The following is a 27791-nucleotide window of genomic DNA, read 5'->3' as shown; positions in this document are numbered from 1 at the left end:
CTTAACTGGTATCTGTTTTGGAGTTGAACTGGTTTTATGTATGTGCTTTAAGCTGATATTATATTTATAACTGTTTTTCAAATTTCTTTATATATGTATCGCTTTTACATATACTATTATACTGTAAATCGCTTTAGGGTGCCTCATAGGAAGCAATTTATAAAAGAAATAAATAAGTGAATAGTTATTTGACTGGAAAAGGATTACTGGTATCTATCCAAGAATGGCTAAAGATACCTTTTTTCCTGAAAAAGAAAAATTCACTGCTTTACATAGATCACTAAACCCCAATGGATAGATTTATCCTATAGCAAGAGATATATAGGTGGGTACAAATAAAAGGAACAGGCTAGAGGCGTGTAGAGTAAACTTTTTATAATTATAGCTGGGAACACAATTTGTTAAAGGAAGTGTACTGTACAATTAAATCTGAAATTTTAGCAAGATGCCCTGAGGCTGTCTCGCAGCTGTCAGGAACTGGTAACACTCATGTTCTTCTTATGAGGCAGCTACAATAGCACTTCAAGACACCTTTCCTGTAGTCAACTTGACTTTGAATGAGAGGAAATAGGCAGGCGGGGGGTGGGAGTTGGAATAGGTGGGGGGTGGGGGTTGGAATAGGTGAGACTTGTCTCTCTCCTTCCATTCACATAAGGCCTCCATAGGATTCAATCCAGGCTTTCTCAGCATCTCTCCCATACAATCCTTCTTATCAGTTCTGAAATAATCTATAGAGGAACTTCCCTAGGTTACTCTAGCTGGAGAGATTACTCAAGCAGTAATCAGAGAGCAGGTCTCCTCAGTAAGAACACCCTAGCTTTGCAATGTCCTCCTAGAAACCTATGAGGCATAGGTATCAGTGAAATGATTTTATTTGTCCGTGTCTTACTACTTCTGTTATAGTGTATTACTGCTGCTTTTGTTGGGTTGGATCCGGACTTAGTAATGACTGTAAGCATGTCAAACTTAATTCTCATTGATTTCAATGGGTATACTCCAAGCATGACTAAGTTTGGATCCAAACCAGTTTTTACTTTTGTACTGGGATTGCTGCTTCTACCGGTCTTCTGTCGCTGATGGAAAAGAAGCAGCAACATACTTCCCACTGCTCTAAAACAGGATTTGAGCAGGTTCCCTTTAATGAAATAAGATACTTGTGGACTTTTGTGCTCTATGCCTAGCACATATATTTACATTGATAAAATAACATTATTCTCAAAAGTTCATTTTGGACAGTTACTTCTTTTGCTACAAATCACTCCACCAACATATACACCGAAAACAAGCAGTTAATTCCAGAGGAAAGCAACAAAATGCACGCAGTGTAGTAATAGACAGAGAGAATTCTACTAGAATATGACATCCACTATGCCATTATCATAATAAATGGGGAAAGTAGGTCCGATTCTGTCAACAGTAAGGTATGAAAGAAAGCAGCTTCATCAGAATGACAAATATGTCATTCCTAAACAAAAACAGGTCATGCTGACATTCAAAATCTACAAGTTAACATTTTCCCTTCCATTTAGTTGTCCCTTTCCCTTAAAAAAAATGAAAGAAAAGATAAACACATATATTTTAACTAAAAAGATTCTTAGGCTACACTCCAACGCTCACTTACCTGAGAGTAACTTAAAGAAACTTCTTTCTGATCAGACATGCATAGGCTTGTACTGTTAATTTAGCCCTTGATTATTCTTTAAGATTGACAATTTTCAATGGTCCATGTGGAAATAAACTTTGCTTTCTTCAATTCTATCAAAATTCTTACAACGCAAATACTAAGAAATTTTAAATGCTTATAGAAACCTATAGCATACCAGGCATACAGTTTAAAATTGCTTTAACTGACATGTATACTAAATCTCATGGGAATGTCATTATACATCTGGTAGCATGCATGAACTGCAAATTAATTTTATCATATTAAAGATACCATAAAGGTACAATGCCCACTGAATGTTTAAGCTTTTATAAAACATTTCCAACATAAAGCATTTTCTTCATGCTTTTTGTATTCATCAGTTAGCTTCTACTCTGATGTAAAGTGGACCAACAGACTGAAGATAAAAGCATACAAACTATTTGGCACCGAAGAGAGCTATTATTGGTGCTCAGGAGGGCCCAACAGGGAGACATACTTGGGAATTGGGCTACCACAAGTGAAAGGTGTGGTTCTTTTTCATTGAGAACATACGACTTCTGACCCATTCAGGGCACAGTTGTTTTTGTTGTTTTTTTTTGCTCCTATCAGCTATTTAATGATGCTTTTTACAGCTTCTTTCTTAACTAAATTGTTTGTAATGTTTTTATTCTATTTGTATTAACACAGATTAAGATAAATGCAAGATGTTTCTTTCTTTCCCTTTCTATAGTCCCAGGTCTTTAGCATAAAACACATAAAAGCATTCAAATAGATGAACTGACTCGTTTTCCTAAGGAAAGAGTTGCTAAACTTTTGGGAGAGCCAAGTCCAAAGCACCACTCATTTGCTTTTTCCCCACCCAAAGCTCTGGCCAATAGTTTTGGTCATATCGTCCCACTCCCACTCAAATTGGACAGTTTCCTTTTGAGGCTGAATTCAAATCACGTTCCCACTGCCCAGCTGCATCCCATAGCTCCCCACATAGTGCCTGAGCTTCCTGCCCCCTCTCTGCTTCTGTGTCAGCACACAGCCCTTTGCTGCCCACCAATGTCAGCAATCTAGCAGATCTAGAAACCAAACACAGGGCAATGCAGTGCCAGCTCCCACACCTTGCTGAAGTTCACTGGAAGGTGCAAACAATTTTTGAGCTTCATATTTCTAGCATCATACATGTAAAAACCACCCCTACAGACTACAAGAGGTTCAAAGGGCATCCGCCCACCAAAAATGTTTATTTATGGCCTCTTTGGAGCTCAACTTTTCATGTATAACATAACTGAGTCCTCAAATTCAAAAGGGAGGGTCATCAAGAAACAAGAAAATCAAGAAAAATTTACAATCCCACTTTAAAGCATACAAAAGTTAAAATTATGTTATTTATTTGTGACAGGATTCTGTAACTGAACTGTGACGAAACTCTCTTCCCACAGAAGTTTGTGCATGTTCACTACTGGCTGACCTTCAAAAATTACTGTCAGAGTGCTTGTAGCCCCATTGTCTTACGATATTAAGTATTTTTGCCTTTTGATCAATTTAATTGCTTGGTGATTTTCACAGACTACTATATTTGTAATGGATTTGTTATGAAACACTCTGGTTTTATTTGAATCAAATGTTCATACAAGTGTTTTAGAGAACCCTTACTACACAGTAATCCAAATGCCCTTGAGTAAGTTTACTTGCCAATCTCCTCCTCCTGAACTGCTTTCCTAGCGTAGGAAGGAAAGATAAAAGTTGGAGGAGAAAAGGGGGGAAATGGACTGTTTTGAAAATCTGGGGGGAAAATTCTTTTTCTGGAGGAAAGCTGTTCAGGTGCCCCTCATCCTCAGAATATCTTCCATATAAATATGTATGACACGTTAAGTGTGACAATGTACAGATTGTACAGGGATAGGCAATCTATAGTCCAGCCTCCAAATGTTGTGAGACTACAGCTGCCATCATACCCAATACTACAATGCTGACTGGAGTTGGAGTCCAACAATAACTGTGCCACAAGTTTCCTCCTCTGGAAGAGAAGAGGAGCAACGTAAGGTACTCCCATAATGGGACACAGAAGAAAGCAAACAGGTCGTGAGCAAAGGATGTATAAAGAAAACAAGTTGCTTAGGAAAGAAATTTTGGAAGATGCAGGTATCAGGGGAACCTGGGTTATGAACAGCACTGGGAGGAGAAATGAGGGAAATGAAATAAGAGAGGAAGATTATGGAAAATAGAGGCAAAGAGAAGGTGAGAGCAGGACACTCACCTAGCCACTCGGTCCATTTTCAGGACAATGTTAAGATGAACACTCACTATTTGACCAGCTCTCACTAGAAAACACTTGAAAGTACTTCTTCCAACTTAATGAATTCCATTCAAATAAAAAAAAAGCAGAGCAAAGCACATGACACAAATGTGAATAAGCAGCCCTAGTTACAGTTCAGCTGCTGCCTTGTTTCTATCTTTCTCCATTTAAAGAATATTTAACAGTAAGGTACTTTATGTATTTTTAACTGATATCAGATAAATAAAACTTTTATCTGAGGTTTTACTTAATGTACTGTAAAGAAGCTGTTGACAATACGTTTATCAGTAAAGGAATTTCAACCTTGCCCTGAGGGTGGCTTAATTTGGTGAAAATTTAGAATAATGTCATACACATTTCCCCAACAGATGCTAGGAGACTCTTAAAAGATACCCAGCTCAATCAGAAGTTATATTAAAGTTCCATCTGGAAATGTGTTTTTCTGTAGCTTCCACTACAATTACCCACGTCACTAATGTCAGGTGGTAAGCGTCATACAACATACTAGCCTTAGATATTGAGCTAGCATAGTTCCTATGGGCTAGTCATATACTCACACATTAAGTGTTGTTTTTAAAACGGGGGTGGGGAACCGTTTTTCCCGCCACATTCCCTGATGGGCAACCTTCCATGCTCACAAGCCAGAGGTGGTCAGGACCAGAGAGAGAGAGAGAGCAATGGCTATAGCCCTTATCTTTGCTCAGTAGGTTATATTTTAGTTGCATGCAAGTTACAAGATTTCTGCAAACCACACCTATCTATCCAGACATGGTAGTGACATTATCACAGCTCGGTGACACATTCCAGCTACACAAAAGCGCCTGAGGTGGGCAGAGTCCACTCTCTCCACCATTTTAAAGCATCAGTAACTATACTTGGAAAGGGACGCGGGTGGCGCTGTGGATAAAAGCCTCAGCGCCTGGGACTTGCCAATCAAAAGGTCGGCGGTTTGAATCCCCGCAGCGGGGTGCGCTCCCGTCGCTCGGTCCCAGCGCCTGCCAACCTAGCAGTTCGAAAGCACCCCCGGGTGCAAGTAGATAAATAGGGACCGCTTACTAGCGGGAAGGTAAACGGTGTTCTGTGTGCTGCGCTGGCTCGCCAGATGCAGCTTGTCACGCTGGCCACGTGACCCGGAAGTGTCTGCGGACAGCGCTGGCTCCCGGCCTCTAGAGTGAGATGAGCGCACAACCCTAGAGTCTGTCAAGACTGGCCCGTTCGGGCAGGGGTACCTTTACCTTTACCTTTAACTATACTTGGGCAGCTGCTGCTGCTACAAGTAGTGACATCTTTATTAAGTACCACTTGGGTCCAAGATACCTTAAGAACCAACTGAGCCCTTATATTCCAACTCAGTAGCTAAGATCATCCAGAGGAGCCCTGCCACTTATCCCTTGTTTTGCAGAGGCCCAACTGTTGGGCACTTAGTGGAACAATCTTCCAGTCGAGATTCAGCAGGCGTCCTTGCTTTTGACTTTCAGACATCTATTGAAGCCCTTTCTATGCTGATAGGCCTTTGCAGCTGTTTAATTAGCCAGTCAGTTTAATGATTATTTGTACTGTTTTTAATGATGTTCTCTTTTATTGTTGTATACCGCCCTGATATTTTATGATATGGCAGTATAGAAATGCTTCTATTAAAAAATAAATAGTCTAGAGTGATGACTGGATATAAACAAAGTGAATCACATCTATAATCAAAATAACAAGCATTTTTCTTTCTTCTTGTGAGGCACCACAGGCCTCCAAACCTGCTCCACAGCATGTACCTGTTTTGCTTCTCTATATGTCACTTGGGAGGGCAGACCTGAAGGAGCAACTGCATGTATTACAGCCAAGACAGAAGCTGTGGCTGGGGAGTAAAGCGATGGTTCTCGTGATTCAGAACCAGGTAACTCCACTCTAAACAAGGATAACACTTAGATTCAACTCCCAGGACTGTTTTTGTTTTCTGTGTTTCACACACTTGTCCTACAAAACAATACTCCGTGTGACACAAATTATGACATGTTGATTTTCACAGTATCTGGAGAAGCTGCCATGCTCAAGATATCATACAAAAATTTTGGGAGCTTCATATGCAATATATCAGATGACACCCAAACATTTCCCCCCCACAGAGCTAGTCAAGTGGGGGCAAGTATCATATCTCTCATTTCATCTTTTTCCAACTAAAGGTTGGCTGAATGGCAGTTAGTGATATGAAGGAAGTTCAGAAGAACAGCATCACCAGCACAGTACGCATTTGGGGTAGAAGACAGGTCTGCAACTATCCACTGACTTGTAGGAAACTATGCTTTGCATGAGGCAAAAAAAATAATCCATAGTGGTTTAGTGCAAGTAACCTAGATTGTGGTTATCAAGAAAATACATGGTCTTAAATAGATGTTCCCGAATTAGCCCACTCCTGAGTGGAACTACAGAAAACTATTGATTAACATCTAGCAGCTTCCTGAATTGTATAGTGCCTCGTCCATATACCACACATGCTCTAAAAAGACATATTCAAAAATAAAGGCAGAGAGGACGAAGAGCAATTCTTCCTTTAACCTGTAGAAAGTTTAGATAAACTTGCCTTTGATAATCGACTGAACAAGCTGCACTGCCAGCATCAAGGGATGGTGTAGGGATATCTAGCAGGTGCTGCAGTTTATCACAAAACCGTCTAAAATAATTGGAAGTGACAACCAGCACTACCACAAATGATTTATTAGTCTTTCACTCAGCTTTTCAGCTTCCTCGGGGCCAGAATAAATAATTTACCAACTCTGTATCTTCCAATCATTAATTCTTCCCTGTGCTTCCAAACTACATTTAACTCTGCTGGGTTCAGTGGAATTAAAAAACACAATATGAAGACACTCCCCCCCCCCCACAAACAACATTCCCAAGTATAGTATTATCCAGCTGCATCTAAATGTAAAAACGTCATTTGAAACAAATTCATTGTTAGGAAAGCAGTCAGAATATCTGGGTACTAAATAACAAAGACTGTCAGAGAATCTGAACTAAAATGGAAGGCCAGTAGGGATAGGGAAACTATTTGTAAATTACTAAGCTATTGTTATATCTCAGGTGCAAGCTGATTAGCAACCCTGCCTCCAACCCATGAGCATAAAGCCAGTATTAAGACTAGAAAACCTCATTTTATTTGCATGCAAACAGATACCCTCCGTCAAACGGTATCAGCTTTTAATGTAAATATTCATTTAAATAACTTATGTGCTTCAGTCAAAAAGGGTTCCAACCACAATCAATAGTCTCTGTCCTCTGACTCACAATCCAAAAAGACATGACAAAGATTGGGATGGAGAAGGAAATAAACAAACTCAGGTACAATTTCTTCTAATGATCAGCTCGGCTGAAAAAGTTCCAGAAGAGAAGGAACCAAAAGTTGCTGGTCTCTTGGCTGTGTCATTGGAGAGTCCTCCATCCCCTCTCTTTCCTCCTCCACTGCAGTGTAACGTAATGGCTGCAGACAGCTGCCAACTGATGCAGGAAGGAGCCTGGTTTCACAGCAGAACCAGCAGCCGAGGTTCTACACAGTTCTTCTTCCTTCTTGTAATACAGCCTGATATATCAGGTGATGCCAAGTTGACAAAACAGTGAAATGGACTAAAAGTGCACAACATGAAGCAGTCATTTTTCCTCCGACTAACTCCATCACATTTATGATTAATTGCACCACGGTTTCTAAAAATGACCTCTGTATTTGAAGCAAAAGGAACAAACAGAATATTCTACCAAGCAGAACCCCAGCTTAGAAGACAAGACTGTACTATGCACACTGCATGATTCAATTTAGAACATGAGGTACCATATTCCCATTATGTAGCGAAAAACACACAGAAGACTAAATCACACCCTAAATCCATTTTTGATGTAAGCTGGTTGTGTGTCTCATTAAATCAGCATCTATGATTAAAACAGAAATCATTTTTGGTACATAATGTATTGCATTGTTAAAGCAGCATCTGTTTATAGCATAGGATAACATATTTTTCAGATACAGAGGAAAAAGCAGGCAAGGATAATAAAGACACAATCCAGACTTTGATTATATAAAACTATTTTTTTCTGCTAAATGTACTAAAGGGGTTAATAACATTAATGTGCTAATATTTTGCATTCTTATGAGAAGCTTCAAGCTGTTGGAAATATTCTGAAGAATTTCATGGTACTAACAGCTTTCTTTTAAGTCCTATGGGACTGAGACAACTCAAACTTTAAGTGCTTAGAAGAAAAGCTCTGTAAAGCTATGAAGGCTAATCAATAGGGCTTTCACCAAATGATAATATAGTCTGAAATGAAATAAATTATCCATAACAAAAATGCCTCCTCCTTTTCTTCTCATTAATATCAATACAGCAGGAAAAAAATAACACTTACATACATTCCCCCAAACCCCTACAATGTAGAAATCACTAGTCTTCTTCTTTGGTGATCACTCGTAGCCAACTAAGATTGCCTTCCATGAAAACGGTCTTAATAACGAGTCCAAAAGTGACTGTGGGTGCCCATTCTGGATCCACGGGTCCTTCCACAGTGGGGACATCATTCTAAGGCTGAATATATTTTGGAAGCGGCAATCCTATGTGGCTTTGGGATGCTTTGTGACTCAGGGTGAAATAGGAATGGGAAGGAAACTTCTATGGAATATGGGGTCTCGTGTATTCTGCTGGTATCCCTGTTAACCAAGTCCACGGGAAGGCTTTAATGAATAACCAAAAGCGCAATCCTAACCAGGTCTACTGACAAGTAAATCCTATTAAATTCAATAGGACTTACTACCTGGTAAGTGAAGTTAAGATTGCAGCCTAAATATTTTAAAAGCCAGTTTGCAACATTCCAATACATCCCAGAAGAAGCATAACCCAAGACAGGCAATACAAATTAGTGATACCTTATTGGTCCGAAGCACCCGAATATAAGACACACCTTTAAAATTCAAAGGGGAAAAAGAAAAAAAGACAATACCCGAATATAAGCCGCTCCCTTAAAATTCTGCAGGCACTCACACCCGTTCCATTTTACCGTATGTCTGTTTCAGCAGTAATATCATAAAAGCCAATTTTTGTAAGGTTATGACTTTAAGCTACACTTTAACTTTTCATGGTCAGAATTTGGAAAAAAATATTGAGGCTTATATTCAGGCCAATACAGTAGATGGATTTATCTAGTTCCATTTCACTCCCAGAATAGCAGTGCCCCATTTTCTGCTCTGTCTTCTGGTTTTGAGAATTTCTGTAACTAATTTCAGAATTTTTATGTATTTATTTTATATCTTGCCTCTTCTAAAAGGAGCTCAGAGCACTGTCCACAGCTCCATGCCACATTTCATTCTCACATCAAATCTCTGAGGTAAGAGCACTCCTTTTAGGAAGAAACCTATTCTGCAAAATTGTGTCTGTAACCTGAAGCGTCTGTAACCCGAGGTACCACTGTATGTGAACTGAAGAAGCACCTCTAGTGATTATTTCAAGACATTACACATCCACAATAAGCCAAGATCGATCAGAATTGCTGATGACATGCCATTTTTTTGCTGTCCTGTGGGAAACTACTTGCTTTTACTTGCTGCTGTTTGCAACAAAATCTGTGGTCACTGCCCTCCCCGTGCCCACCTCCCCTGCAAAAAAACCAAACAAACATGCAAGAAAGTTCAGTAAGATATTTTGGAATCCTCTTGTCAGCAAGTATCCTCTAAAGATGGTCATGTCAGATGGTATCAAATTTTTTTTGCATAGCCAATGAAGCACATTATCAATGAATGACTCAACTCCCTAAATTTTTCAATGATGTGACAGATGCTCATGATTTGATCATATGTGCTTGTCCTTCTCTGAAATGGTCAGGATGTGGTGGGATTTCTGCTATCATTTGCTTCACACAATATTAGAGTCATCATAAAATTGGTAGTGACATATGAAGTATGAGAGACCTTAGCTCTTCTTGTCGGGCACCACAACTAATACTGCAAATATAATAGATTTAGTAGATAAGCAAATTCCCAAAAGGTCTCTTAGAAACGTAACAAATACATAAACCTAAAACAAATTGTACAAAGTGCAAGCAGTTCTTCATAATTAAAAGTTGTTCTCAACCTTCACCGATCTCCTTAATACAGTGTGAACCTCACTAATTCATACTACCTATAATTAATTTTTATTACTTTAGCTTTCTAAATATTAATGTCCATTTGTACTATAGGTGGATAACATTCCTGACTCACAGTTTCTACGCAGTGCCAAAGAAAAAAACTAACACTGGGTGGCTGGATTCAGTTTGGAAACAAAGTACCATCATCCTCTTGTTACGTTTGCTTCAGGTTGTGCGATTTCAGGTTGAGTCCCGCAGTGACCTGGAAGTACCGGAAAGAGTTGCACGCAAAATGACATCACGTGCATGCGCAGAAGCGGCAAATCGCAACCCGCGCATGCACAGACGCGGGTTGCGTTCTGCTCATGTTGCAAACGGGGCTCCGGAATGGATCCCATTCACAACCAGAGGTACCACTGTACGGCCAAGAGTAACCCAATAAGGAAATACACGTGAATTTTCTGAAACACGACCAATCCAATAATTCATGAGAAAGAGACAGAGGGGGAGGTGAAAGAACAATAAAAATATACAAATATTAAAAATAGAATGATTATGATTATCTTGTATACATTATCTAGACTGCTGGGTTTTCTTAACATTTTCACATGCGCATAAAACCTCAGATTTCAGCATCAAGTATTGTTCATGTAATCAAGACTACACACAGCATGAAGTACAAGTACAGCCATACCTCGTGTTGTGTTCCGCTCTTTCAACTTATGAATGCAACAAACCTGGAAGTGTTTACTTCCAGGTTCACCACCCGCGCATGCACAGAAGTGATCTACACACAATCTGCTCAATCGCGCCGCACACATGCGCAGAAGGGGCACTCTAGTTGTGGACTTTTCGGGGTGCAAACGGCACCCCGAAACAGATTAAGTCCGCAACTAGAGCTACCACTGTATTGCTACTGCTTTCAAAAGAGTTTATCACACTATCATATCATCAACCAACCTAGACTGCCAGGACTATGTCCTTAAGATGACAAATCTTATGCTCATTGTTTTTTCTTAACTTGACATGCTTCCTCAACATTCTCCTCCTGAGACTTTCAATCAGGAACAAATGCTTACTGTTATTTACTTCTTCCGCTTTTTAAACGAGGGACAGATCTTAAGTTTGGTACAAGCCATTAACAGGAGGATTTCCACTATCACCCCTTTTCAAACACCTCATCCATTCTCTTTGTCAGTCCACTGAATATGTGCAATGTTTGCCACCAACCTCAAAAACATTCCATAGGATTTAACTCAGGAGTAGTAGGTACTGCATTAGTGTCACCCGTTTTAATTCTAACATGCAAAAGGCACCTTTCAATTCTTAATGCAAAATTGTTGCAATGACTGTCAGCTCAAAGGCTTGTTGATTGACAAACAATGCTGTCTGGTGACTTTTCTTGTAAATGAGCAGAACCATCTATTTTAACTTTCATTCTACAAATCCTATGCCCCACGTATTCAGCAATACTGTATTCATATTGTTTCTCTGGCATATCCTCCAGCATTATGTATTTTAATATACACGTGAAATTTTAGTTTGAAAGGAAACTGGGGACAACTACCCTGCCAAAGACAACTGGCTCATTAGGAAAATAAAGACAAATTTCAGTATAGCAAGAAGAAACGCTGTCTGGTGCCAAGCATACATTCTTATCCACAAAGCAGATGAGGAAGATTCAGGAGGCCGCCAAATTCCACATTAGCCAACCTTCGGCTGCAGATATGCAGTTCTAACTATTAACAGAATCACAAGGAACTAGACCAAGGAACTCATGAGACCTTAGCATCCTCTGATGCTTCAAACTGTGCAGACCCACGCCTTCTGCAATGACATTATTACACTACTTTGGCACTGTGGGTCTATAACATAGACAGTGCCTTACAATGTCGTTTTTTCCTACCCTGCTTTTCTTGCTTTTTGAAACTGTAGTTTACATTATTCTTCATTTGAGGTTTCCCTCTACCCTTTGCTGCATTATTTCCTGGTTCCTGTTCAATCTTCATCGCTGCTACTTCAAGGTTTCTGCTAATAAAATTCCATCTTCCTCCTTCTCTTGCTATCCCTGTGTTCTCCCCAAGATCCTAATAGGTCTACTACTTGCTGAATCTTTCCCATTCTTCATTACAATTATGTTGCTTCTCATTTCTGCTTGCTTCACTGGCCTTCTCTTTCCTCTTGGATTCTACTTAAGCTTCTGTTGCATTGGATCCAAAAGTTCCCTTTGCTCCATTGGAGGAAGACTCCTTTCCTTAGAAAAAGAGAACCTCTGGATCTGAACCATTAAGCTTAACAGAATTCAAAATACAGCAGACACGCATAGACAAGAGAGCCTGCAAATTATGTGCATTGTTCATAAGAATTAAGGTTTGTTAAGAGGAAATCCTCATGAAAAGGAGAGATGTAAAAGGTTATTTATTTATTATTTATATAAAACATTTATATCCTGCCTTTCAGCCAAAAAGTTTGACCAAGTGACTTATGCAAGGCCACTATCCAATAAGTCAGTCCTTGCATTTCCAAGCTTATCTTATTTACAAGCCTCACCAATGTTCAATGGACGGTTGTGTCAGAAAGAAGTACAACTTCATGAGCATCTCCCTTTAGCTGGGGACTATGTGTACAAAGTCCTGTCAATTAGAACACTGTTGCTGTATTCTTTGTGCTTACATATTATGTTGTTGGTATCCGCCTGTCTCAATAAACAATGGAGTGTGCCTCCGGGGGTGAAGTCAAACCGCTGACTTAGCAGCATCAGAGTGAACTCCCTGGGATACTAGCCTGGGCAGTGCGTATGGAGGTCCTGGGCTGACTAAATTACAAGACACCCCTCTTGACCTTGCTGATGCTTCCACAGGAAAGCAAAGCAGTACATTTGGCACCAGCTTGGATGCAGGAGATGCCAGAAGGAGGCATACAAGGCAGCATCCAGCAGTCTTAGGGATTCCACTCTGGATTTGTGTAGGTTTACTCCTAAGCCTTTTTTTCTCCCAAAGATTTCCCCCAAAGCGGCGGAGGTTCAGGATAAGAGTTTTCCTTCTCCATGGACTACCTTCCCAGGTTGATGGGCTCCATCTGCCCCTTTTATATATAGGTTGTCTGCAATTGATAGTATTTGTAGGTTTCATAAGAAAGTAACAATTGGTAGTATTTGTAGCTTTCATACAACAAACAACAACTTTTTGTTAATAAGTTGGATGTTTTATGCAGGCGGTCTCTTAGTCTAATGTTTTACTGTGCATTTTATTAAACTATCCTGTCTGGGTCAGGGTTTCAATGAAATGGTGTATGGCTAAATGCAATAAAAGTGACTTGACAGGACATTGTTATGTTCAAGAGGTCCAGGTTACAGAAAGCTATGCACACAACTAATTGTCACACACAATTAATTGTCACTTTTTTGTTTTCCTGTTTTCATTCTGGCACATAATTAGCTGAAAAGTATCTAACAACCAAAGCTTTATGCCAGCAGAGGTTATACTGGACACATACCCTGGAAGAAGAAACAATATCTCAAAGTGCCCATTTGCTGACACTTCCAGCTTCAAAGAGCCCTGGCCTGGGTAATACTAGAAAATGGAAACAGCCACTACTACCTCCAAAATTAGTAATAACCATCAGCTTAGACTGTCACTACAAGTTTTTAAGAAAGAAAAGTATATGGAATATTGCCATGCTTACAATACTACTTGCCCTACCCTTGCAGTAAGGAAGTACACATAATTAAACAATTAGCATATCTAGAAACTTTTTTGAAGATAGGTCATGCCTAATATTATGCCACATTAACCATTCATTAATGCTTTTCACTTTTCATGGTAATGATCGATAACCGAAATAATACAGTGGAAGTGTGAATGTATTAATTCAAGCTCATTAGCAAATAGTTTGCATGAGTATAAAGAAGGTCAATACACCAAAGGCTAAATTGAGTCTGCCCTAATTTGAAACAAAAGTATCTAATTTTCACCTCCTTCCCCAAATTCAAGCACCAAGCTATTTCAAAGAGCATCACTTATGATATAGCTGTTCAAAATTAACGATAAAAACACTGGGTAGAGGATGAAGTTTCAGATTCTGAAGCTGGATGACACACATGCTATACAGGGAAAATGATGGCAACAAGACAATAAAATCCAGAGCATGGGGAAAATGTTCAGGGTGGTAGGTGGCAGGCAATCAAATCCATCAAGCTGTTTTAAAAGGATCCCTCAGGATCCAGATACTAAGCCTTATTTGGGCTTATTTACATCTTACCCCAACTAATGTGTAGAGCATTTACACATAGTAACTGAGGACTGTGCAGTAGTTTACAATGCAACTACCAGATGAAAGTCTACCACAACCTCAGGAGTTGCTGTGACACGAAATGAATCTGGGTGCAGCTGTGCTTTATGCTGAGCCACAAACCCGCAGGTTACAGAGTCAATCTGAGGTACCCTCAGGCCCTGTGCTTACTCCAACCACTAAGATGGAATAAGATGCAGTTGACCCAAGAGTATAAGAAAAAGCTTCCTATTCAGCTTTGCCAAAACAATATGGTGCTCTTCAGCTTTGTATTCTTTAGTCTGACTCCTGGCTCCCTCTTTGGTCCTCCCTCCTGGTTTGTCCTTCAGTCCTCTCTTACTCTTCAGTTCTGACTTATAGATATATGAGGCTGCTTTGTCTTAAGACTAACCTCTGACTTAGCCCATGACACACAGAAAGCCCACCATCATATTATTTTGTCATTTTCATCTATTAAAAATATATAAATACAAGACAAGCAAGGAACTGAAAATCAGACATGGCAAAATAATATTTTAAAAAACTATAGATGCATGCAGATGTTTTCTGTAGTTAATACAGTTAGCAAACAGTATCATTTAGGTCCCTGAACTGTCAAGTACAGCAGTTTGCAAAATTATAGTTTACATTTAAACTACAGGAAAGGAAATACACATGTAATTATTACATGGAGAGACCTACTATTGTCCAGTAGGTGGTTTCAGTTCTTTTCTCCAAAGAACTGCTACATGATATGAAACCCATTGAACTTCTCTGCACCCCAGTACCTACAGTCCAAAGGTTCTGCACAAGTCATTTTGATCCGCCTTAGAAACATATATAAACAGTGGAGTACTGTATTTGTTTTAATTACAAAATAGCACTGAAGTGATTATATCAGTTCCTGTACTTCATTGCAAAGTGTTGGTTAAACTTGGGAGAGTTTAACTACAATATGTCTTTAAAGGGGCGGGGGGAGGAAATTAGCAAGGTTGCTTTTTTTTGTTTTTTAAAGAAGCCCTGTTGTGCAAACCTATGTATACAGGGTGATTCATAATGAAGTATGCTGTTTCCATTTATAGTGAATGGAATTTATTCTTATGAATCACCCTGTATATACATAGGCACATGCAAGTGCATTTTTTTTTCAAGGCTGGAATTAAGATGTGTTTGAATAATATTGCAGAATATTATTTTAACCTGTAGCATCCAAGGTTGACATGCCATTAAAACACAGTAAGTAAAAATAGCACTATCTTTCCTAAAAATTATACAGCACAAGATGTAACCAGCTATTCTCACAAATTGGTGGGTAAATGAATGGGGTGTGACAGAACTCTTGTTTAATGTGACCTTTGGCTGTGCTTTCACTTCTCACTAGCTGTTCTCAGGGCCAGTGCATAAGCTGCCTTATATTATCCCTGGAACTATCATAATATGTCATTCAGGAAGCATTTAATACTAGTACAAGTGAGTGACAGAGCATACGTGCAATATTTAATATCAATGCTTTACAGGCCTTTTTCAATAACATTTTTATATTGTGAAAAAAAATACAAATGAAAAGGTTAGGATAAATAAAAAACTTCCAAAAAGATGTATATTACTGGGGATGCACTTCGGCATAAACTACAAAATACAATGCATTATACTGTTATATGCTGAGATGTATCTGACCTTTGTAAGTATGTGTTTTTTTAAAACAAAAACAAAAAACTGAAAAACTAATGTAAAAAGCAACCAAGGTGTTCATAAAGGTGTTACGAACAAGGTTTACAAAACTTCAGCAATCAAAAAGAAAAAAGAAACCGCCCCCAACTTGTCATTGCCTAATGCTGTTCATCTAATACAGGAGAGAGAAAAGCCATTGATACACACTCTATACAAGTTTTTTATCCATGTATATAAATCAAAGGAAACAGCTTCCTTTAAGGCAAGCATATGAAGATACTAAAGCAAGATACCAATTAAATATTCATACATTCAATATTTCAAAATAAGGAATTTGGATATACACATGCATAATTTAAGTTCTATAGTGAAACATATCTACAGAGGCTATTTCTACTGTACTGCAACAGCATCCCAACTTGAAATGTACAATGCATCCTTTCCCATGCCCTGTTAAACTTTAAATTCTATAGTAATTCATCTCAAGCACTAAACACAGAATAAAGGCCATGTTGTGCACACAGCACATTTATCAGAACTACAGCTTTGCCCTCATCATTTTACTACTCATTGCATGAAGGAGATACTACATTCCCCTACAAAAAAAGAGAGGCTGGGAAGGCTGTATTAAAATAAGCAGACTTACTGAATTTTAAAGTGAATTAAAAGTTTAGAGTTAACTGTAAAACATTTACAGCAGCTGAAGTCACAGCAGTGATTTATAGAGACATGCGCACAAGACCAAACTATTTATTCATATTTAAGGTAAGAGCCGTTTTGCATCCTTGTCCAGTAACCCAAACACAGGTAACATCTGCAGAATGATTTACTTAGAACACATCTCCATCCTACTCGTCACTGGCTTTTCCCTGCCATTTATCTCCTCTTTACTGTCCAATCAATTCAGGACACTTTAAACACCAGTAGACATCGATCTTCCCTGGGCCCAAAAACATGTCAGTTTTCTGAGCATTCTTTCTGTATGAACTTTTCTTCCATTATTAACACGATATTTTATGTGCTCCACCCCCGGAAAGATGGTGCTTTCTCATGAAGCCCCCTCTTCCTTCTAGGATCTCACTCCGAATAGACTTTCTGCAGAGTTGAAGGAGCAGCAAACAATGCATGAAGCTTGCCCTGTAATCTAGCAACTGTTAGTAATAGCCTGCTGGGTGTTTATGCATTTATCATTGCTGTGGCACACCAGGAGGGGGCTCCATATGCAAAATGCCCCAGGGAGGCAAAGCGGGGTGCTGAGACTGTGTAGACACCACCTGGACTCACTATGTGAACAAAGGGCATCTGCATCCTACCCTCTCTGTATGCAGAGGCCAAATCGTGCATCAAAATTAGTGTAATGCAGGAAGCAGAGCATCTTAGAAATAGAAAGAAAAGTATTAAGGGATATTAGAGATGGAAGGAGAGACTAGTGGGGCCAGAACTGTCTACATTAGGTGTGATTCAACAGTAAACATTAGAAGACATTAGGAATGACACTTTGAAACCATTTGTAGAGCAAGTTAGTGTTTGTAGTGAAACTTACTGAGCAAGACCTCCATTTAAAAAGAAGAGGCTACTCAAGTTTGACTGAGCTCAGAAAATATTTCACCTATTCTCTTAGCATGTTCTGAAAGCAATCATGAAGCTTCAACAAATTACTGAATGACAGTGCAACAATTGTCTGTATAATGGGTTGAATCAAGAGAATATTTCCTGCAACAGAGAATGTGTCTCTATATACAACACATATAGAAAGTGTACAGGAAAGTACACTAGTTGTGTAAACTATGGAGAAGAAGAATGTGTTCACTTTTACTCCAAAGGTTAAATATTTATCTTTATATAGCTATGGAACAGCACAAGCAAGATTGTGAACAGGTAAGTAAGTACGCAGTCACAAGTTACAAAATGCCATGTAAAATGTGTACCTACAAGGAGAAGTACTTCATATGCAGAAAATATATCTATCTATTGGCCTTGCAATGAATATAAACTTGCCTCAAAGCTAATACTTTAATTTTCAAGAAGCAAGTAAGGGGATAAAAAAAAAAACCTAGTCAGTAACAATGCAGCGTCGAAAAGCAATAAAATCAAAATTAAGTTATAAATAATTTAAAGCTTGTCATGAAGATGTATTAATAATTCATCAGATAAATAATTTACTAAATAATCAAATAAATAAATAATGAAATACATAAATAAATCAGCAAATAAATAATTCTGCAAAATAACCTAAACAATAAGTCACTAAAACAAATGACAGCCCTACAAAACTATAATGATTTTCTAAATTCTGATAGTTTTAAATAAACAAATGTATATAAAGTAGATCAATCTTTGTTAGATAAAAATATATTTTTTCAGTGATACTGGTGAATTCCTGATTACACTGCAAAGGCTACACTTTAAATTTCATAAGAATGGAGCTATCTTCGTAAATTAACAAAACTGCTACGATATATCTTGTCCCTTACATTCCATGCGCTCCCTTTGTACAACTAATTTTTCATCAAATATATATGGACAGGCACTTTATAATATTTTTAATTCACATTCTTTTCAATGCAGTACTTACAATACTGCTACAGCCCTCCTTCGTAGATTTCTTACTATCTTCTTCAAACCTTCAGAAGTTTTGCTGCAGGGAAAAACAAGTGGAATAACCTTAATTATTACAGATGGTATCTCATTCATTAGTGGATGACAACATTTTATTTGAAAGCATACGAAAAGCTGTTTTATAATTCTACAAAGCAACTTAATGTGAAACAACCATTACTGTTTGCCGACTACCTAAAGTTTTTAGAAGTCTTTGGTGGAATGATTTCAAGCAGACTGATGTGTGTTTGTTGTATTTAAACTGACACACAATCTGTGCAAACTGGCAGTCATTCAGTTATGAAGACAAAATGTGAGAAGGACAAAATGCTTGGCTGACTTCTAAATCCTTCCTCAACGTTTAAAGCTCATAGTCCTTGGAATTATACAGAGGTTACCAAGTTTTTATTATCTGAATGCACTCGCCATTTAAAATTAAAATACCATCCACATCCTTGAATGGTAGTATCAATCTGGGGCAACCAGTAAGGTAAAGGTAAAGGGACCCCTGACCATTAGGTCCAGTCGTGGCCGACTCTGGGGTTCCGGCGCTCATCTCGCTTTATTGGCCGAGGGAGCCGGCGTACAGCTTCCGGGTCATGTGGCCAGCATGACTTAGCTGCTTCTGGCAAACCAGAGCAGCACACAGAAACGCCGTTTACCTTCCCACCAGAGCGGTACCTATTTATCTACTTGCACTTTGACGTGCTTTCTAACTGCTAGGTTGGCAGGAGCAGGGACCGAGCAACAGGAGATCACCCCGTCACGGGGATCCGAACAGCCAACCTTCTGATCAGCAAGTCCTAGGCTCTGTGATTTAACCCACAACGCCACCCGCATCCCAGGGCAACCAGTAGAATGTTACAAATCAAAATTCATTCAGGATTTGTTTTAGTATGCTAAATTGGAGCTCCAAAGCATTGTACTGCAAAACATAGTGGGACAAACATGTTCCCAACTATACTAATTATAGTGAGTAGAATTATTTCCCACTACTGATATTCTAAGAGTTCTCTGTATTCTAAGAGTTCTCTATTTTATGGAAGGGCCTTGAAATGTAATTGTTACCTGGTCCTGGTTTCTGGTAAATAGCAACCTAAAAGCAAGACTTGTAGAATTTCAAAGGTGCTTAGGGCTATTCTTACAGTTCCTGGACTTCATTTGTGGATAAAGTCTGAACTATTTAGGGGACCGTAATGAAGAGACAATCATACAAAAAACTATTTGTTATACATAATCCATTGAACAGATTTCCACATGTCAACAAGGAAAATCAATATTGGAAGTGAGATGTGTTTTGCTGAATGGTCATGCCAAATTACCTGTAATTTTCCTGTCCATATTTATGGAAGCAAACTGAACAGCTCCAGGTCTGCTATAATTTAGACTATCTCACTGGACATCCCTTGTAGACCAAACTATTAAACTATTTGTGTGGGGTTGACTAAGATTAGCTTAGTCTGTTAGACATACAAGATTTCTATTTATTTCTTTATTTCATAAATTTATATACCGCTTTACTGCAAAAAAATCAAAGCAGTTAACAAAAATTATTGCTAAAAAATTGCAGCCATAATTGAAAGCATAAAGAAAGAGTAAAACACAATAGATACCAAAAGTAAGGAGTTCCAAAGTGTTGGTGCTGCCATACTAAACAACAGAGTTCTTACAGATACAGGGGATCTGTCTTACAGTTATTTACTGTTTTCTTAAGGCTGTCCATAATTAAAACCAATGCATTATACAGTCACATGTTGAGGGCTACATTAGTACATCTAAATGGCATTCTAAACTGCTGTTTTCTGCTCTAGTTTAAGCAGTAGGAACTGTTCATTCAGACATCCAAGATATATGCTGCATCTCCTAAGAATCCTCTTAAGTCTTTCATATAGTAAACATTAAATTTCAGTTTAAAGGATAGGTGCAATTAAGTGGCATCTTAGTATTAGCAGGAATTGCATGTAAGCTATTAGATAAAATGTGGAGAAGGGTAGTTCAGCGGTAGCAGCACATGCTTTGCATGCAAGTTCAATCCCTGGCATCTCTAGGAAGGGCTGGGAAATACTTCCTACCTAAAACCCTGAGGAACCTCTTCCAGTCAGTGTGAACATTACTGAGCTGGATGGGCCATGGCAGCTTCTTAGGTGTTTTTTCTAATTCTTTAAAATACTGTAAAGCAGCATAGTTCCACAAATATAAGAAAGGTGTGTTTGTAATGATTACCAAGAGTAACAGTCTTTCAAAAGCAAACAATGAGCATGTGATGGTGGGAAGCAATGATTGCTGAGTATAGTGGTACCTCAGGTTAAGTACTTAATTTATTCTGGAGGTCCGTTCTTAACCAGAAACTGTTCTTAACCTGAAACACCACTTTAGCTAATGGGGCCTCCTGCTGCCGCTGTGCCACCGCTGCATGATTTCTGATCTCATCCTGAAGCAAAGTTCTTAACCCGAGGTAATATTTCTGGGTTAGTGGAGTCTGTAACCTGAAGCGTATGTAACCCAAGGTATCACTGTATATAGACATGATTAGAACTGTGTTATTACATGCTATGGCACTTACTTTTGAGTAGACATATATAGGAGTGTACTGTGAGTTATGCAAATAATTTTGAACATGTTAACTTTCTCTTTAAAAAAAAATCAGGTCCAGTAAAAGGAAATAATAGCAAGACATAGGCTGAATGGTAATAACTGAGTGCTGAGGACAAAAATCTTTGAAGTCATCACAGAACTTACAGAGGGATGCACAACTTGTTGCAAGAGCTATCTCATTGTATCTGCCACTTCAACACTGCTTCAATTATTAACTCAAGTGGTCAAATTCATTGAAATTTGATGACATTTGCACAATAAAGTTCTACTATTTTCCATCTAAGGTATTAAATATAAGAAGTTTTCAAGGACACAGAACTCTGCTGCAAGAGTTACATTAAACTAATGCATGGCCACCTTTTTCCAAGAATACCATCCAGCTCTGGAAACTTTTGATTTATGGATATACTGTTTTAAAGCAGTTCATACATTAACAAAAATGCAAGAAAAGGTGGCAATACGGTTGCAGCTCTTATCCTATTGGCAGCATATCTACTTTAAATGGGGTGTTGTTTATTTGTTGCATATAGCAGAATTAATGACACTAGAATTAGCTTACCCTTCTTGAAGCATTATATGAGATTATTCCTTGGTCTCTTCCTCTTTGATTTAGTACACCTTTTAAGATTATTTATTAATGTTTGGATATCTCATCCATCATCCATTATTATTGGTGTCGTAAATTAGAGGAATGGAACAAAGCACTGGACTATTCACTTTTTCCATATTCATCAATAAAACAATCGCCTCCTCTGGCATGTAGTGAAAGAAATAAGTTGGTTTTAGCTGTCAGACTGCAAGAACTCCCTCCTACATAAACAACTTCTATGGATAATTTCTGAAATCTGGCACAATCGCATCAAAGCAATTGTCTCCTATGGGGACAGGGAGAAATTGGGACTGAACAAGCAGAAGGAGTACAACAGTGGAAATATATATATGTTTTGAGGATGAAGAAGAACTGTGATAATGAGTGGAAGAAGGAAACTGGCAAAGGAAAGATGTGTGTGCAGGCGGACTTGGGAAAATTTGGCATGAACTGTGGTTCAGGGTGCAAGAGGCCTGGCTAGCTCTATGTAATTCTGGGATTGTGTTGCTCATCAAGCAGCGGCAGCAACTGGGATGAGGAAGACCACCGATTTCAGATTCCAAAACAGTTTAAAATACTAAGTGACAGCTAGTGCAAACCAGCTTTGAGAAACCCCACCCTCATATCCACATGGAATGAGAGGCAGGATCATATTACTAAATGTGCTCTAGACATTTGTCATCATAATCCAGGATCCAGACTAGGTTCAGAGTAAACTGGAGCATTCCCTGCCAATTCATTTCCTCTTTAACACTGATTCCAGTGTTGAAGCTCATAGGAGCAATGGTGAGAGCCTCCTTTAGGCCCTAAATTGTGCATGGTAGTGCCCTGTGACATCAGCAGCCACACAAGCTATATTTCCCATGCTTCCAGGTATCCTGGACATAGATGTGTTTGCTCATAAGAGCATCTAAGAGCTACTAGAAACGCTACCTGTTGCCACATAAAGATAAATATGGGACAAGAGTGGTGAAGGGGGGGGCACAAGGAACCTAACTGGATCCATTCTGGTTTGGGTTGAGTTGAGATGAGACTGAATGTAAACATAGTAAAAAAAAGGGGGGGAATTCTGGAAATAAAAGTAGGAAATGGCTATTTGTCCAATAAAGTTTAGAAACTAAAACTATAAACCACCCCACTTTGGAGATATAGCAGTAAAATTTCACTACCAGTAATGCCTTTCAGCAACATGCAATGATAATTAATTTTGCTCTACAATTTCCTCCATGGGTATTTTCTCATAGGAGAAAGTTATTATATAGCCTTTTATCTTTAAAACACCAATCCCCAAACTATTCATATATTAGGAATGATAATACATTTTGACTAAAACAACATTTTGGGCCCTTCTATTCCAGTAACAGCTATGTCAATTGAAGAGATGTTAAAAGCCTAGACATGAAACAGCTATGTTTTCCCACAGAAACTGACACAAAACTAAGTGTTCACTGAAGAGGGCTATTACACAACTGGGGGAGAGGGGACAGACAAGTCTGGCTGGATTTGATCTCTGGACTACAAGTTGAGGATATAAGAGTAAGGAAAGCTACTTTAACTGTGCAATTTATTCACTTTACCCCCCTTCTTTCTTCTAGGATATAGGTATGACTCTTCTTGGTTTTTATATCACAATGATATTGATTAAAATATAATTAAGATCTTATTTTGCTAGTATCTCTTACAAAGTCGGTTTTAGATATCTTTAAAGTACTAGATTGAACATGGTCAACAAGATGGGAAGACTTCTAGAGCCACAGCTGTTGCTTTCCTCTCATTTACTGAAGCTTCCTTGGACTCTAATGTATTTATAGACTTTTATCACTGTAGAGGCGGTGATTATATGCAAGGGAACTGAGAAGCAATGGTTATGGATACAAATGCACGAAGCCCCAAGGCTTCTGGAGCAGAGAAGACCTCAATGCATTAAGCTCTGTCGAATTTTCTTTCTTGCAGCGAGGAAACTGTATGTTAGACTCCTTAATGATTGCATCATACGCACTGTTCACTCTAGTTAAAAAACTGATTAAACAAATAACTAGATAAGCTCTTTGGAAAAAAGTCTGGTCCCATACCCACTAGAAGTGTAGGCAAGATAATCTCTATACCAGCATGCATAAGCATGATATGAATGTTAACTGCATTGTATTCCTAAGCATTATTATAAAATTATACTGCCTTCCTTGAAGCAGTGAGATAACAAAAGCTACACTCTAAAAAAACACCTTTAGAAATATCCACCTTTTCCTGCTACTTTCGGGCAGCTTGGCATTATAAACTGCTGGACAGAGAGAGTTTTTAAGACTACTCTCGGGGGTCATATGCTCCAACTCACCAATGGAAGTAAAAATATGCCTACATCTGGTCAAAGTGCTTAGGTAATTAACACTGCTAAAAAGGCATAGAATTTCCATCAATCTGGAATTAGTCTCTGCAATCATTCTAATTACCTTATTGACTTCTTTCACCATTCCCCAGTTGCTCTTTTAAAGTTTAAGCTTACAGTAACCACATAACTGTCCCATTTCTTATGCCCTTGATTTAATCTTTAATGGCTGATTCTAACATATATTATGTGCCCGGTGAAAACTGCTAGCAGTACTTTTGCATGGTGGTAACTTCCCACAGTAGTTTTAACATGTCAAAAGCAGCTCACTGTGTGGATTGCCTGTGTCACATGGAGTCAGCTCTACACCATCCCAGCTGCCATTATGAATGTGTAAAAAGGTAAAGGTAAAGATACCCCTGACCATTAGGTCCAGTCGCGGACGACTCTGGGGTTGCAGCACTCATCTCGCTCTATAGGCCGAGGGAGCCAGCGTTTGTCCGCAGACAGCTTCCGGGTCATGTGGCATCCTGACTAAGCCACTTCTGGCGAACCAGAGCAGCGCACGGAAACGCAGTTTACCTTCCCGCCGGAGTGGTACCTATTTATCTACTTGCACTTCGACGTGTAGTGTGGGCTAAATAGCACTGGGCAGCCTCTGTGATGAGCAGCAATAATATGTTACAACTGCCATGTGGAGTCACTATGATTGTGGAAGAATGTTCAGAAGATTCTAAGGGACCACTGTAACATACAACTCAGCCCAAAGAGGAATATAAACACCATCTATTAAAAATTAAGTATAGTGTCTGAAATACAGTAACTTTAAAACCTGCCATATTCCAAACAATAAACCTTCAATCAAGCAAGTAATGGGCAAACCCTAAAAACATATTATCATATTAGAGGCTTGACACCAAGAAAGCACCATGACATACTCATCATGTTACACAATATACTGTCTCTCCTACCCAGTAAATTTATATTGATTGTAATGACAGTGATTTGTTAATTCAGAGTCCTATTTAAATAGAAGCTTTCCATTGCTGAAGTCAGCAGCCATGCCATTCATGTATCCAAGACTATGAAAACACACCGGTTTTCTTTCCTAGAACGAGTATTAAACAGCCTGAAACACACAACTGCAATGTTTGACTTCATGAAATAAGTGCTTACTCAGCAAGCATACAGCAGGTAATGCATTATTCCACTTAAATTTAGTAGCACTTTATTATCCATTTTACACAAGAATCCACTGTTGTTTGACACACAGTGAAAACCCAGATATTGTGTCTGACCTCTGTCAGATGAATTAATAATTTCTTTAACAGTGACAAAGCATCATGAGGAAACAAAACAATACAACATAGAAGGTAGCATTCTAATAATGAAGATCGCCTCTGACAAACCAATTGATAGGTACATTGAAAAGATGGGCATAAGATTTAAAAAATGGGCAAATTCAGTTTTCCTCTGGACCAGGAATAAGAAAATTGAATTTATGAACATCATGGTGATACTAAAATATGGCATTCTTTCTTTGTTTTGTACCTATCTGAATCTCTGTTTCATTGAAAAGAACAGAATACTTCATACACACATTTTTTATAAATATATGTATATGTGCAAAACAAGTGTACAGACATGCATGCACATGCACACACAAAAAAAACTATGTAACACTGTGTATGTACCTGCACACTGCTCAAAATACATGACATGTGCGGCTACTTTGCCCTCTGAGGCCTGGAGCAAGTATACCCAGCTGCCCCCCTCCTCTGCACGGGCCTGTTGCTAAATTGAATCTCCAAGTTCAGAAATACTATGCCCATCCACTGCTGGCGGAAGAGGTTGAATGGCAGGGGTTTGTTATTTCCTTTATGTTTTACAAAAATATATGTTAAAAGAAGCAAAATTCTAGGCGCCAACATCAGATTTTACAGCTCTATTGAGTGGGAGGATTTACAAGGTTCCCCAATACTGTCGCTGTGGCACAGTGTTATATCACAGAAACAAAACACAGAAGTTAGTAAAGCATTGATCTCTTACACAATGACATCAATATTTTCAGAACTTTCCCCGCCTGCAGGCAGAATGGCTCTCTCTACAAGCAATCTCTCTTCCACACACATACACATACAAATATGCACACTTATGGTTTGAAACTTTTGTATTTAAAGTATTTTCTCCAGGCATATGCTTCGTATTGAAGAGCAGTCTATAACTTCATTTGGCACCAGTGCCAAAGGAAGGCTCTTGCATGGTTTCATCACAAATTCTGATCAAGAAACCCCAGTGTACTGCTTTTTGAAAACTTGTGGGTAAGCAGTTTCAGTGACCTAACTTGATAAACTACATCTGAAAAGTAAGCTCTACCCCCGGGGTAGAGAACGGGAATCCAATAATATATGGAGGTTCACTTGTCCCCCACTGCTTTAAATTCATGCAACAAACAAGTTAGTGATCTTTAAGGTGCCACAGCTTTCCTGCTTCTTGAAATACTTGTCATTTCCCCCCTTTATTTCTGTTACAGTTTCCTGGACAGAAAATTAAAATAGACATTTCACTAACCAAAACTGATACTTTCCCCACATTGTGGGTTTTATACCAGAAAATGTTACGTGTTGCATAATATTTAAACGTGCATGTGCATGTACACAGCCACACAGCCTATACAGACAATTATGTGCAAGACTGGCTATTTGGTTACTAACCAAAAACAGGAAGCCTCAAAAATGAAAAATAAAAAGAGAAATTTGTCTCTAAAGTATTGTTCAATATGCCAAACACATTATTTCCTTACAAATTGATCAAAAAGCTTCTGTTTCAAAAGGACATACAAGGCAAAATCTTCTTGGTTTTTAGTTACTGCCTTATTCATTATCACTCTGCACCAAATGAGGGCCAATGCACAATATATATTAGGGTAAATATCCCAGAGAGGTTTTAAAAGACAAGTATGCAAATTATTCATGGGATGAGAATCAGCTCCAGCAACCCCAAAACTGCTAGGACTCTTATGATCCCTGTTCTCTTCCCAATCAGGAAATGCAGCTCCTGATACTTAATACCCCTCTGCCTATGTTCAAAAAGGGCATCATTATCAAAGGTTAAAACCAGCTGTCTCCAATGCCCTATGGACAGTGATGAAGAGGAAAAGGTGGACCATAGACAACTCTATGACATTAAATCCATCACCTAATGTTCTCCTTGAAAGTTTAATAAGGTGCCTTAATCATGACTAGACTGCCACACTTATCAGATATCCACATTGTGACAGATAAAATGCAGGAAAACAAATGGTTTGTGGGGAAGGGTTCCCCACTGAATGTGGCTATGCCAGTTGGTTCACTGTTTAACTCAAGTGTTCTTGAAGAATTCTAACATAAATGGGTGGCGGTAGGGATTAATGGGATTCATGAAAATGAGGGTTTTCAGTCATTCTGTGGCTTGGAGAACATCCTCAAGTACAATTACACTAACTGGATGCACTTTTTGAATTTATTCATGAAGTAATTTACTGCAAGGGGACAAGGGTGGAGCTGTGGTCTAAACCACTGAGCCTAGGGCTTGCCGATCAGAAGGGCGGCAGTCGAATCCCTGCAACGGAGTGAGCTCCCGTTGTTTGGTCCCAGCTCCTGCCCACCTAGCAGTTCAAAAGCACGTTGAAGTGCAAGTAGATAAATAGGTACCACTCCGGCGGGAAGGTAAATGGCGT

The 27791-nt window shown here is 38.8% G+C and overlaps 1 protein-coding gene across 29 annotated transcripts in view; it reads right to left on the bottom strand.

Moving 5' to 3' along the window:
• Positions 1-27791, bottom strand: part of TBC1D5 (TBC1 domain family member 5) — a 248346-nt gene that overhangs the window by 217428 nt on the left and 3127 nt on the right. For 15 of the 29 annotated variants that reach the window (XM_083577774.1, XM_083577783.1, XM_083577770.1 and 12 more), the window contains exon 2: positions 18535-18606. The exons of 3 other annotated variants lie outside the window; for them this stretch is intronic. The gene's annotated coding sequence lies outside the window, so the exon portion shown is untranslated. The remainder of the gene's footprint in view (positions 1-18534; positions 18607-27791) is intronic. 11 more of the 29 variants (XM_083577790.1, XM_083577792.1, XM_083577791.1 and 8 more) reach the window with 1 other exon arrangement.

This window comes from Podarcis filfolensis (genome assembly GCF_964270895.1).
Source record: "Podarcis filfolensis genome assembly, chromosome: 12".
Classification (NCBI taxonomy): domain Eukaryota; kingdom Metazoa; phylum Chordata; class Lepidosauria; order Squamata; family Lacertidae; genus Podarcis; species Podarcis filfolensis.
The sequence above is the reverse complement of the archived record's forward strand: the minus strand, read 5'-3'. Positions and strand labels throughout refer to the sequence as shown.